The sequence below is a fragment of the Lepidochelys kempii genome, chromosome 11, assembly GCF_965140285.1.
Source record: "Lepidochelys kempii isolate rLepKem1 chromosome 11, rLepKem1.hap1, whole genome shotgun sequence".
Lineage (NCBI taxonomy): Eukaryota > Metazoa > Chordata > Testudines > Cheloniidae > Lepidochelys > Lepidochelys kempii.
In genome coordinates, this window is record NC_136390.1 from 14359240 (window position 1) to 14372137 (window position 12898).

Genomic DNA, 12898 nt, shown 5'->3' on the forward strand with positions numbered 1-12898 from the left:
AAAGCAACACCCCCGTCACAAAGCTGGAGGCTCTGCATGTGGGACTAATACAGTGTTAAAGGGACAGAATTCTCTCAGCATAAAAGTAGGGCAAGGATTATCTGCATAGCCAGGCAGTGGGTGCTACTACAGCCAGGGATTATAGTAATAATTACAGCCACTGCAGGGTTTCCAAAGAATGCCAGGGGCCACAGTGCCACCTCTGTGTTCTGGCACTACTTATGGAATGCAACCAGGGTACTGCTGCTGTACTCTGGGCCTTCTGCAGCTTGGAATGGACCAGCGATTTTTGACCTTGCGCAGATTTCCTTCAAGCTGAAGAAACGCCACTGGGCGGTATAGCGGACAAAAGGCCAGGTTCTGATCTCAGGTACGCTGACATAAACCTGGATTTACTCTGGTGGATTTACTCAGAATGTGGCCCAAATATTCCAAAAGAAGTAATATTAGCGTGATCTATTCCTCAAATGGCGGCATTGCCTGTATCCTTTGCATTTAGGGCTCCCAGTATGGTATTTGTGCTTATACCCAACACCGTCACACTACTGTTCCCTTTCCTGTTCCCTTTCCGGAAGTATTCAGCCTAGCATGAACACCAAAAACTGGGGATGGAATCCTGACTCCATTGAATGGGAGTGCCCCAACTGGCTTCAGCGAGACCAGGAGTTCACCCTCTGTGTGAGGTCTTGCAGAGTGAGGTCTTGCAGCACATTTTGCCACTCTTAGTAATGCTGCCTCAGGGTCATAACAAGTTTTAATGTAATAAGGAGTTGTCCTTCATGTTCCCATGTAGGGCATGAGAGTACAGGTGACCTGCAGAATTATATCTGCTACTTCAATGTGGCAAACAAATAAAAGGGGAAAACGCAAAAGCTTTTCATACAGGGCAATGTGGGATTCAAGAGTCAGGACTTCCAATCCCAGCTCTGCAGATAAACCATTGTGTGATCTTAGGCAAGTTATCTCACTTATATGCCTCAATTTTCCCATCAGTTGAATGGGGATACTACTGCTTACAAGATATTTTGCAGTTTAATTGATATTTATAAAATATTTTGGTAGAAATAAAATAATAATTATAGTGAAGTGTTCTAAGAACTGCAAGTGAATGATGTTATGTGTAAAGTACTATTATTCTCCTTCTGCACCTTATTTCTGGGTGATCTCATCCGTAAACACAAATACAACTACCATCTCTATGCTGAACACTCACAGACTTAACTCTCTGTTCCAAACAAGTCTCCTCCCTCCAAACTAAAATCTCAGCCCCTCTCTCTGAAATTACCTCGTGGCTATCTAGTCACGAATGTCTAGCTCAGCCTGGCTAAAACAGAGCTACTACTCTGACCCGCTGCTCCATCCTTTGTCGATCATCATTCTGCATGTCAGGCAGCCTTGCAACGTGGATGTAGTCTTCGACTTGGGACGCTCTCCAGGTCCTCACATCCAGGCTATGTCTAAGTCTTGCAGATTCTTTCTACACAACATTGTGGCCTTTCCTGTCTATCCCCACAACTAAAATGCTCATCCAAGGGCTCATATCACATATTAATTACTGCAACATCCTTCTCTTTGGCCTTGGAAAATGCCTTGTTACCCTACTTACTTATATCCATTCAGAATGCAATTCTAAAGATCACTTTGCTAGCCTGTCACTTGAACCATACCACCTCTCTTTGAATCCCTCCCCTGTCTCACTTATCTTCACTTTCAAGGTTCTTCACGACCTATCCACACCCTACCTATAGTCTCTCATTCAATATTGAACGATATGGACTTTCACCTTCTGTCAGCCCATGATGTCAGCCTCCATCACCCAATTGTTAAATTTCAAACATTTGCTTTTGCCCATGCTTCCCCTCACACTTGGGAAGAGCTCCACTCAAACATTCGTAACAGCTGCTGGTGTGCCAAGATCACTGCTTATCAGGCTGACCAGCACTGTCTCATTGTTTCCTTGTTCCCTGTCTGTCTCCATTTGTTATCTCATCTGAGGCTGTAAGCTCCTGGGGACAGGGATCATCTTTTTTTCTGTGTTTGAACAGCCCCTAGCACAATGGGGTCCTGGTTTGTGCAATATTGCTCAGTGTCACACATTCTGTGACAAAGTATGCAGCATTAGTGACATTGGGTCAGAGGCTAGGCTGCACCTCTAAGTGCTCACAGCCCAAGGGGAAGAGGGATGGCTAAGCTGGCTTTAAAACCACCTGTGCACCTGTCTGTTTCTGAGCTGCTCTGGAGACTGGAGCAAGTCCAGTGTAAATTAGACCACCCAGGAGGTCTACCTACAGACAGCAGCACTGCCCAGATCTCTGCAGCTGGGACTCCAACTGTGTGCAGGGACTCCACCCCTTCATGCCCCTGATAGGTCTTGCTAGAGTTTGTTGTCTTCTTCATCAGGTCCTGGGAATTTAGATCCTTTCTGTGCTGCTCCAGCCTCTTTCCCTAGTTTACAGGAGCCAGAGTGGGGTGAGAATCTAATGCATTTGTCCATCTCCACTCATGCGTATAGTGACAGCAACTAAGGTTCCTTTACATCAGGGGTCTCAAACTCAAATCACCACAAGGGCCACATGAGGACTAGTACATTGGCCCGAGGGCCACATCACTGACACCCCACCCCTCCACACTGCCCCCGGCCCCGCCCCCACTTCACCCCTTCCATGAGTCCCCACCCCTGCCCCACCTCTTCCCACCCCTTCGCCCCCCATTCCAACCCTTTTCCCAAATCCCCACCCTTGCCCCCAAATCCCCACATCTTCCCCGCCACCTCCCCTGAGCAAGCAACTGCCCGCTCCTCTCCCCTCCCTCCTGGAAAGCGCTAAGCGCCGCCAAACAGTTGTTTGGTGGCCAGAAGTGCCTGTAGGTAGGCAGAGGAGCGGGGACGCAGCACACTGTGGGGACGGGGAGCAGGGGGAGGGGAGCCTGGTGGGCCACAGGAAATAACTCTGGGGGCCGCGTGTTTGAGACCCCTGCTTTACATCATGGACAACAACCAAGAGAGGGAGTGAAATGGGGTCCAGTCACGCTGCTAGTGAAACGAGTAGCTAATTTTATTGTCCACCATGGCAGCAAGAGCAGCTCCATGATCACTATAACCACATTTTCAGATGTGGGTGCCCATAGCTAGACATCTATGCAGATATTTCAGCACCTAATTAAGTGACCTGATTGTTCTGAGGGCTTGAATGGGAGCTGGGGGTGTTCAGCAACTCAGAAAATTAGGACAGTTATTCAGCTGTCTAACTTTATGCACCCAAGTTTGAAGCTATAGGGACTCAGCTCAAATTTATGTAAGCCCTTCCTGACCCAAGCAGTCCTTATTCATGCAAATTCATTGACTTCGGCTGCACTACTCGCGAGAGTTAGGGTCTGCAGGATTCTTTTTTTAAGCCTATAAGCTTTGTCTGATAGAAGCAGAAATTTGGAGTCTTGTTCTGTTTTTAAAAAACGTTTTGGATGTGCCTTCCCATGCTGTAACTAATTATTGCTCATTCCCCTGCTAGGGCTTTGAATCAGGTATTTTGTGGTTCCTGGGTGACACTGGTTGGCAAGCCTAAGGGTTGTTTAAATGTATCAGAGGGTGGTTGGCAGCTTCTTGTAAGCATTCACTCTAGCTTTTATTGTAAGTGTTGTCACTTTCTTCTCTTGACACTTACTGTGCCTTTAATAGCATTGTTTTGATCCTGTTGCTGCACTGCTGAGAATATTCATACAGAATGAGCAATTATTTAGGTAGCTAAGCCTTTGTTTTCAGTGTTACACCTTGGGGTCTTCAGGGAAATGTAATATATGTTCTGATTCCAATTGCTGCTTCCAGGCAGTAGCACACTGGTAAAGTGAAATGGTGATATTAGTCAAGTTAAAGGGAAAGTTCAGAGCATAGTGAGCTGGCTTCTAAATCTTGGGATGTTCCACTAAAGGGATATAAGGCTTCAGGGTTGGGTATGTAAAGGCATTAGAGCACGGCTACTGATGTGGACATAGCAGCAAAATGAGAACAGAGGCATGCATGGAATTAAGTGGCAGACTGCAATTTTTATTAAACTTTAACACAGGGGAGGGGCGCTACCCACCCATCACCCAAGCTCTCCTAAACCAGGCATTTAATTGGTTCCAGCGTGGAAGTTATAGGGCCCCTTTCCACTAAGCCATAATGAATGGAGCCAAAAGAGGCTCCACACGGCCCCTGCACTGGGCTAAATCCTGAGAGCTGGGAAATGCTGGTCAATCAGAGACTCCCAGGGGAAGGAGCTGCCTATTGTCCCTTGGCAAGGGTCTCCCTCCCTTGATACTGGGACTGTTCCCCTTTCACCTCCAGCCCCATCACTTGCCCCCACCCACTGATGCCTTTTTGCATCCCTATGGTGAAGACTGTTGACACTTCTATTGCTTTACATCTAAACTCAATGAAAATGCACTGCAAAGTGAAAAGGAAGCTCAGGGACTATAGTTTAGAACTGGCCAAAAAGTTTCTGTTAAAATTGATTTTCGACACAAGATTGGGTTTTCGATTAAACAAAAATTTATTTTATTTTTTTTACCAAAAAGTCAAAAATCACTGGAGATAATATTGGCTTCTTCAAAAAATTTTTCTCCATTTTATCTGAAAATGAAATCAAAACAAAACATTTGCTGACCAGCTACTGTCTATTATAGCCACATTAGGGTAACTTTACTAATATGCTTTTTACCCTGTTTGCCGATATACTCTGGACAGGTGCTTTGTCCCTTTTATTAGCTTCTGAGCATTCTCTATATCTTCAAGACTTGACAATAGTGGGAAAAGATCATAATGCAGTGAAAGAGACATCTATAGGTAAAATTCAGGGTATACCACAGCACTCTATTAAGTGCATTCCATTTACAGGACAGGATTGGTTAATGACTAGTACAGCCTCAGTTTTTTCCTAGTGAAATGCGACCATAGGTACAAGGAAAAATATCCACAACATTGTATTCTTCTTTCCAGCAGAACAGGAAGGAGACTGAAACAACAGATTCTCTTCAAAAACCTAAACAACAATGAATCTGTTCTTTCAAATTTCCTGCGTCAACAATGATATCTTAGCTATTTAAGGAACTCAGGTTGCATTATATTTTTCATGTTAATAGACAAAACGGCAATGCATTCTTATTGGTGACTATTACCCTTAATTCATCTATTTCCAGAGTTTCCCAAACACCTACCCATAGCTTTGTGAACCCTTTCAGTGAGTGGTATTTGCCCAACAACCCCATTCTTCTTTAAGGAAATGACTCCTTCCCCCTGGCTACATTGTCCTACATTAACCCTGTTAATAAACGTTATACGTTAGAAAAATGCTTCTCGAGAATATAGAGAATAAAATGTTGTTAGCTGATCCCACTGATTTTATTGAGATATTGCATAACACTTTATTAATAATAATAAAGAGCTTTATAAAAGTGGATAAGCATAGTGACCGGCATTTTAAAGATGGAGAAACTGAGGCATATAAAAATTATATGACTTGTCCAAGATCTCGCAGTCAGTGGCAGAGTCAGGACTGGCACTTGAGTCTAATGAAATCTAGTTCTCAGCTGACACCATGCTATAGTGGACAGAGCATGGGGCTGGAAGTTAGGAGACCAAGGTTCTGTTGCTGATTTGCTTTCCATTCTAAGCCAATCATAAAACCCTGCTTCCAGAGTAGTTGTGCACACTCAACTAAACTTTTACACTTACAATCCTAACCCAACAAGTTGGGTGACTTTTAACCTGCAGCCATGCTGAATTGCTCTTCAAGGTGCTAAATCACAAAAGGATAATGATCCACTCCTTCTGACATGGAAAGTTATTGTCATCATATTCCAGAAGTTCTCAATTTGTTCAGGGTGCTACACATTTTAATAGACAGATTGTCCTGTAGATACCCATCTCCCATTCATAAATGGGCAATGAAAGGCAGAGTGGATCTGTGGATTGGGCATAAGGTTAGGAGTCAGGAGAACTGCATTCTGTTCTTGACAGTGCCACTGACCTGCTGGGTAACTTTGAGCAACTCATGTAACCACTCTGAGTTTCTGATTCCCATCCCCTCTCTTTGTCTGCCTTAGCTATTTAGACCACATTCTTCAGGGCAGACATTCTATGTGTTTGTACAGCACCCAGCACAATAGGGCAATCTTGGTTGAGGTCTTTAGACTCTATATAATAATAATATCATTGTAGCAATGACAGCAATTCTTACGATAATCTCAGGAATGTATTTGTGTATTTTTACACAAGGATGTTGCAAGGATGACAAAAATTGACCTTTAAAAAAAAAAAGTTAATCACACTGTCCATGTTTGCTCTTCATCTCCCCTATTTGTTCTGTACCTTGGTGCTAGAAACAGGTCTGGGCTTTGTGACCAGCCTGTCCTTCACTGGATCAGCTTGGGAAACCCCTGTCAAATCGCTAGCACCCTCAGATACAGATGAGAAACATAAGACCAAATGTTGTTGTGGGACAATGGGTTTCCTATCACTGGTACTGACAAATCTATCAATTTTTAGAAGTTAGGCCTTTTCTAGAACAGAATTAGGGCTTAGTGATGAACAAGTAGGATTCTGTTTGTTCTTTCTAGTCATTTGTTGGGACTGGTGGAGGCACACTGATGTCTTCTCTTTGTGAGGGCTTTTAATGGTTAAAAGGTATGCTACCTGAATGAATGATACTGAATGCAAAGCCTTATGCAGTCTCTCTAAGGCCAGCTGGATGTTCACATGGAAACACACAACCAAGTTCTCAACAGGCAACAGGAGACCGGAGCAGCATTGCAAATCAGCTTGCTTTACTAATCATGCTCATAGCCTATCTTTCACTATAGAGACTAAGCAATTTATTTGAGCATAAGCTTTCGTGAGCTACAGCTCACTTCATCGGAGGATGAAGTGAGCTGTAGCTCACGAAAGCTTATGCTCAAATAAATTGCTTAGTCTCTAAGGTGCCACAAGTACTCCTTTTTCTCTTTGTGAATACAGACTAACACGGCTGTTACTCTGAAACCTATCTTTCACTATAAAATTCAAGCATGTAGGGAGCGAGGGGCAATCAAAGCCTGGAGAATCTGTGGGCCAGGAGAGCTTGTAAGCGGTGGTTCAAACCCACTTGTACAGACTTGCTGAAGTAGCACGCTGTTCTGCTGCAAGTGACACTGTCACTTGTATCACAAGCGAGTCATATGTCCTTGGAGCAGAACAGGCTGACATGCGTTCGAGTGGTCAGAGCAGAGTGGGAGTTAGGACTCCTTGGTTCAAGTTCTCTGAAATGACTTGCTGGGTAGTCTCGGGCAAATCACATAGAATTACTGGCTGCTTTGAAAATGTTGGCCTGAGTGCCTCAGTTTTTGGCTGCCCACCTTGTGCTAACTTGAGCCTAATATTGAAGTGTTGAGCTCCCACAACTCCTCCGGCTTGACTCAGGAGCTGAGGAACTCGGCAGTTTCAAAAACCAGGCCCCTTCAGGGTGTCTCAAGTTGAGCGCCCAACAGTGAGGCGCCAAAAATCACAAGCTACTTTTTAACATCTTGCCCTTAACTATTCTGTAAATTAGTTTAGCTAGCTGAAAAACAGCAGTTTTCTACCACCCAAGAGTGCTGAAAGACCTAAATAATGTTCGTAAAGCACTTTACTTAAGAAATTGCTGTATACCATTATTAATTCTGAACAGCTGTAGATATGATATGGTACACAACTGTTGCACAAATGGGTGATTACTTGTCATCAGCTGATACTTGGTAAGACTGAGGAGGACCAGTTCTTCCTGTCTAAATACCTATTTTAAAACTATTTTGGTGAAGATCAGATATTTAACAAGAGCTCTGGATGCTCTGAGTCTAATTTGCAGTTCCTATTGACAAATTCCTGTAGATTTTAATGATCACTGTTTTAAAAACATGCCTCATTTATAATTCTCATTATTTTTTTCTGTTCAGTTACACCGGACTCTATTTTTAGCTCTGTATCTGAATGATCATGTACAAACTAAATTAGATGGAACACAATTTTTTTTTAAAAGCATGCATATTTGGCATTCTGATTGTTTTTAAGACTATTTTAAAGCCATGTTTTCTACAACAAACTTAATAGTAATGCATTTTGCTTCAAAAGTTTTTATAAGGGATATGCATGCAGTTCACTGAGCAATTAACTTGCCTTGGGAGTACTGTGAAATAAGAGGCAAAAGGTCCCAAAGTCTAGAGTAGCAGTAAAACGTAAGTTTGTGTGTGAATCTGTGTATGCATAAAATAACTGCCCTCAATAAAAAGATTTTTCAATACAACAGAATAAAAGTTTAAAGGTTGATAAAATCATGTTTATATATGTAACAATATGTGAACTTATCTATACTTAAAAACATCTAGAATTATGTACCTGCAAAATAATTTGGCATGTAGATCTGCCCCAGCTTTGCATTTATAAATAAAGAAACAGTGAAAAGTTTTTAGGCAAAAACATAAACTTAAGAAAAATATCTTTTACTATTTTGGAATTGTCCAGATCCTTTCCCAAAACTCAGGTGCTTCACATCATTTAACACACACAATTAGGACAGGATTTAAAATCTGCAATAGAAATTTTCGGTTACAGAGTTATTCAATTAGCCTGCTAGGCAAGAGGAACAGAACTAACAGCAGACCCTGAGACACTCACTTGGCCACTCGAGGCCAAGATAGATAGATAGATTCTCAGCAGCTTCCACTGAGCACAGCAGAGAAAAGGGTGTAGTGAGCTGTCAAGAAGGCGGTTACAGCTTCCTATTTCACTGCCCCAGTGTGACAGCATCCAGGATACGTCAACTGAGAAGTGCTAGTATACGAGCAGGGAATGTGAGGCAGGGGCTCTATAGGTGCACACACGCTGTGCCCCACACAGGAGCACAGAGAGGACAAGTCAGAGTGGAGATTTACCGAAGCACAGACTCTCAAGTTCCCCCCTCCCACGGCAGCTGTGGAAGCGCATCCGTTAGCCAACTTCAGCCACTGGGATGAAACAGATTCTGCCCCATAGTGCACCTTCTAAACAGCTGGCCACATGACTGAAATGGGGTGCAGGAGACAAATGACTCCCGCCTCAGTCTTCTGCTACCTGGTGAATTTCCCCCACGTTGATTGCAATGACAGGCCCAGAAACTGATGTAGCTCCAGTTCAAGCTGGTATTTTAGGTTAAACTAACATTGAGGAAAAACCCCAGCAGCCTGTAACTCAGATCTGAACAGAAAAACGATTTTAAAAACTGCCTGTTCTTTCCATTGAAATGCAGCTTTAACTGAAACCACATCAATTCCAAAGGGTTGATTTTTTTGTTTGGTTTTTTTGGCAAGAACAGAGAAAATTAGATTTAAAGGGCTGCTAAGTTGCTAGCTACAGCTACAGCATTTTAGAAGTGCCTAAGGTCTCCAGCAGTTTTATACAAGGATTTTAAACATCACTATATTTTTAAAAACAAAAGGTGAGTTTGCTTTTCTGTTCCTTTTATGAAGAATACATTGATACAAGACAGATACAGCGGCTGGCATTAAAACCAAAATCGGAATTTGCTAACGGTACCAAAGATACCACACAAAGACCATAGTTAATTCCTACTCTAAGGTGTGTGAGGAAACCATGAAATTTTAGATCTCTCTATAGTAATCTGGCAAACACTGGGTTTTTTATGGCAATCGTTGTGCCACACTAAGTTCCTACCAATAAAGACTTGCTGTGGTATGTACATGGCTTGGAATATTTCCTCATTCTTGCCTAATATTAAACAGCAATGACAGAGATCAAATATAATACATACAAACGGTATTTACAGTATCTATATGCCCACAAGAGAGAAGAGAAAAACAGATACAACACATAAAAGTTATAACTTATTTAAGACTCAACTAGCTAAATATTCAACATGTGCTGTACAGATATGGGCTCAAAATGTACTTCTGTCACAGCTATATATTAAACAATATAATGAAATACAATACAAGAGTAGAATATCAATAAATAGATCAAAGGTCAGATCAGTGTGGCTCCCTGATATGGCTCAATCCTCAGAACAAAAAAGCTTCACACGCAGATGCTTCTAGACAGTTGATTTTAGCACACTTCCGCGTGTCTTTTTTTTTTTTTTTTTTAGAGTTCTGTTTGTTAGATTTAAATCATGCAGTATACTTACTTGCATTAAAATAGCTGTTTTGTGAACACAAACAACGGAAAGTAATAAACACCCATTCCAGATTGTGTTTTGATACACCAATGGGGCTGGCTGGTAACTGAAACACCCATTTGTCAGATCTCCACAAACACACACCAATATATAAACTGGCAATTGGAAGCCTGATACATCTGATACCTTTAAAAGTGCAGACAGGATGTTTGATGCCAGAAATTCAAATGTAGTGCTTTCTAGTGTTAGGGCCAAATATTATCTCATCATTGTTATACCACAGTAGAAAAAATATTCAGGAAGGAGATAAAAGGAAAGCAGTGGGGTGTGGCTAGAAGCCAGAGAATTGGAATTAAAGTTGGATAAAAGTAAAGACCAGGTGTAGCAGATTATTTTGATTGTTTTGCATTTCACTGACTGGTGCTCAATAGTAAGAGTGGTGTTCTCAAAAAAGCAACAGAGAAAAACAAAAACAAACAAACAAACAAAGGAATGTCCAGGGCCAAAGAAAAAGACAAAGCTTCTCAAGCGCCTAGGTGAGAAGACCTAACTCTTCCCTTTGGGACTGGGGTCCAAATGAGTAAATTAAGAATCAGGCTTGCTGCACCACAAAACCACTATAACATGATTGTTAAACAGCTGCTCAGCAAAGGCCCTGCAGGGGGACAGCACTAGTGTTGCAGGCGAGGACTGAGGTGCCTTGGGAGAGTCTGGAGGCTGTCTTACTGCCTGATTCTGCCTAATATTAGCATGTACTGTTTGTCCTTCACTTCTATCATCACCACTCTGTTAAAGACATTAAAAAACTCTGCAAAACAAATCCTTCTCCTGTGAGCAAGGTCCATTCAAAAGGGAGGGCAGGTTTGGGGCCTGGAACACTCCACTCTGACCTGCAGGTAGGGACAAAGGCATCTGCAAACCTGACTGACATCAGCTCCTTTGGGGAAAAGTAACACATGTGGCCCATTTCTGCCTTTAACCTGGGTTCTGGGCCTGCATCTCAGCTTAAGGATCCTTTGGTTATGCTCATTCCCCACATTCATCCTCCTTCCTCCCCCATCACCATGCAGTAAGTATGCAGAGCCACTGTGGGAGCCTACTCCATGGGAACTAAGGGAATGTAAAATCCTTCTGGGAGGTTTCTGCAGAGCCGGGCCCTGACCCACACAGGAAAAGTCATGCTTATTGCATTCTGCACCTTGTGTTCCTTGTAAAGTGAGTGGCAGGATTTGCCCCAGTGTGAACAACTCTGACTTTTGCAACTAGCACCCTCACAGCATATTAGCCATGGAACCACACTGACTGGGATATAATTTGCATTAGGAATCTACTGTTCTTTATACAATTTCACCAGTGCAGTAAGGATAAAAAAAAACAAGATCCCTTAGAAACTTCTCTTGAACCTGTTTCCGTGACCGATGCACGTAAATCCTCCGTTTTGCTCCCTGATGTCCTTTTTATACTCAGTTCATCGACAGAGTAGAGAATTGTCTAAGTGTTTTGTGTTAAGATTTTCCTGCATGACTCCAGTACCATAAAACACCCACTTGTGTTGATTGACCTTCTGCACTACTCTCTCTCTCTCTCTTCTGAGCCTTGGAATTAATCTTCATCATGTCAGCCTGTGAAGTTGCACTACATGGCCCCTGACCGGTGAGGTGCTTGGTGATTAGAACAACAGAACCATTAGCCCCTAGGTTTCAGCCACACAGGTGATTTCTAATAGGTCTCTGTGAAGGGGACCAGTGACTAAAGATTTATTTGATGTCATCCTGGTGCTATGTAGACAACAGTGGTGGAGGCGCTTTTGGAATCAGGAGAGTTTCAGAACATCTCCTTGTCAAAGAACTGAAGAGTTTAAACAGTTAAAGCCCCAAAGCTGATAAAGATTGGATCGATAGGGTTTTGGACAAATTTGTAATGAGTCTTGTTTGGGCTGATTTCCATAGAGTTCTAACATCCTGATTGCAAGCCCTTACTAGGAGGTGTGTGGTAGACTCTTGTTGGATCCTTGCAGGTAAACCTGTGTAAATGACCTGTTGCAGTGCTCATCCTATTGCACAAAGGTTTCAGTTTTAACACCCCCGAACACTGGAAGAGATTACGTTCTGTTCCAAACACGCCACTGTGCATCAGAATTTCCTGGCTTTGTCAGTGCACCATCACATGTGAGTGAACCCAACTTTGGGGGAGCGGGAGAGAGACTGATATTTAGCAATTATAGATAATGAGAATATGACAATTAAACTAATCTTAACTGGGGAAGGCCACTCAAGGCAAAAGTTATGCCTATATTTGTGGCATAACTCATGACTGTTTCTGCATGCTACCACTCCAAGCATTCTGCCAGCTGCAGAAGCTGGCAGCCATTTTGCATTGAGTTCTGAGCAGACCTCTTACAAAGCAGCACACACCACAAGCCCTATATAGAGATTTTCCATTAAGAAAACAAGAGCAAATGAATGTGAAATAAAAATAATTCAGAAGTAAAGTATCTGTTGATTCTTTTTACATGGAAAAAAAAAAAAGAGCACCAGTACAAGAAATATGAGCAGACAACCCATATTGTCCCAAAGGGTTTATAATCTAGATTACAGATCTTTGGGGGTAAGGGCAGTCTATCTGTTCCGTGTTTGTATAGCATCTAGCACCGTGGGGTCCTAGCTGCTGCTATTATACAAACAAACAACAAACAATAAATACACAGCTAACACAAAAATGTTGCAGAAGCAAAGGGGTCTCCT

The 12898-nt window shown here is 42.5% G+C and overlaps 1 long non-coding RNA gene across 2 annotated transcripts in view; it reads right to left on the reverse strand.

Annotated features, from left to right (window-relative positions):
• Positions 1 to 12898, reverse strand: part of LOC144930948 (uncharacterized) — a 238306-nt gene that overhangs the window by 150373 nt on the left and 75035 nt on the right. The gene's annotated exons all lie outside the window — the stretch shown is intronic.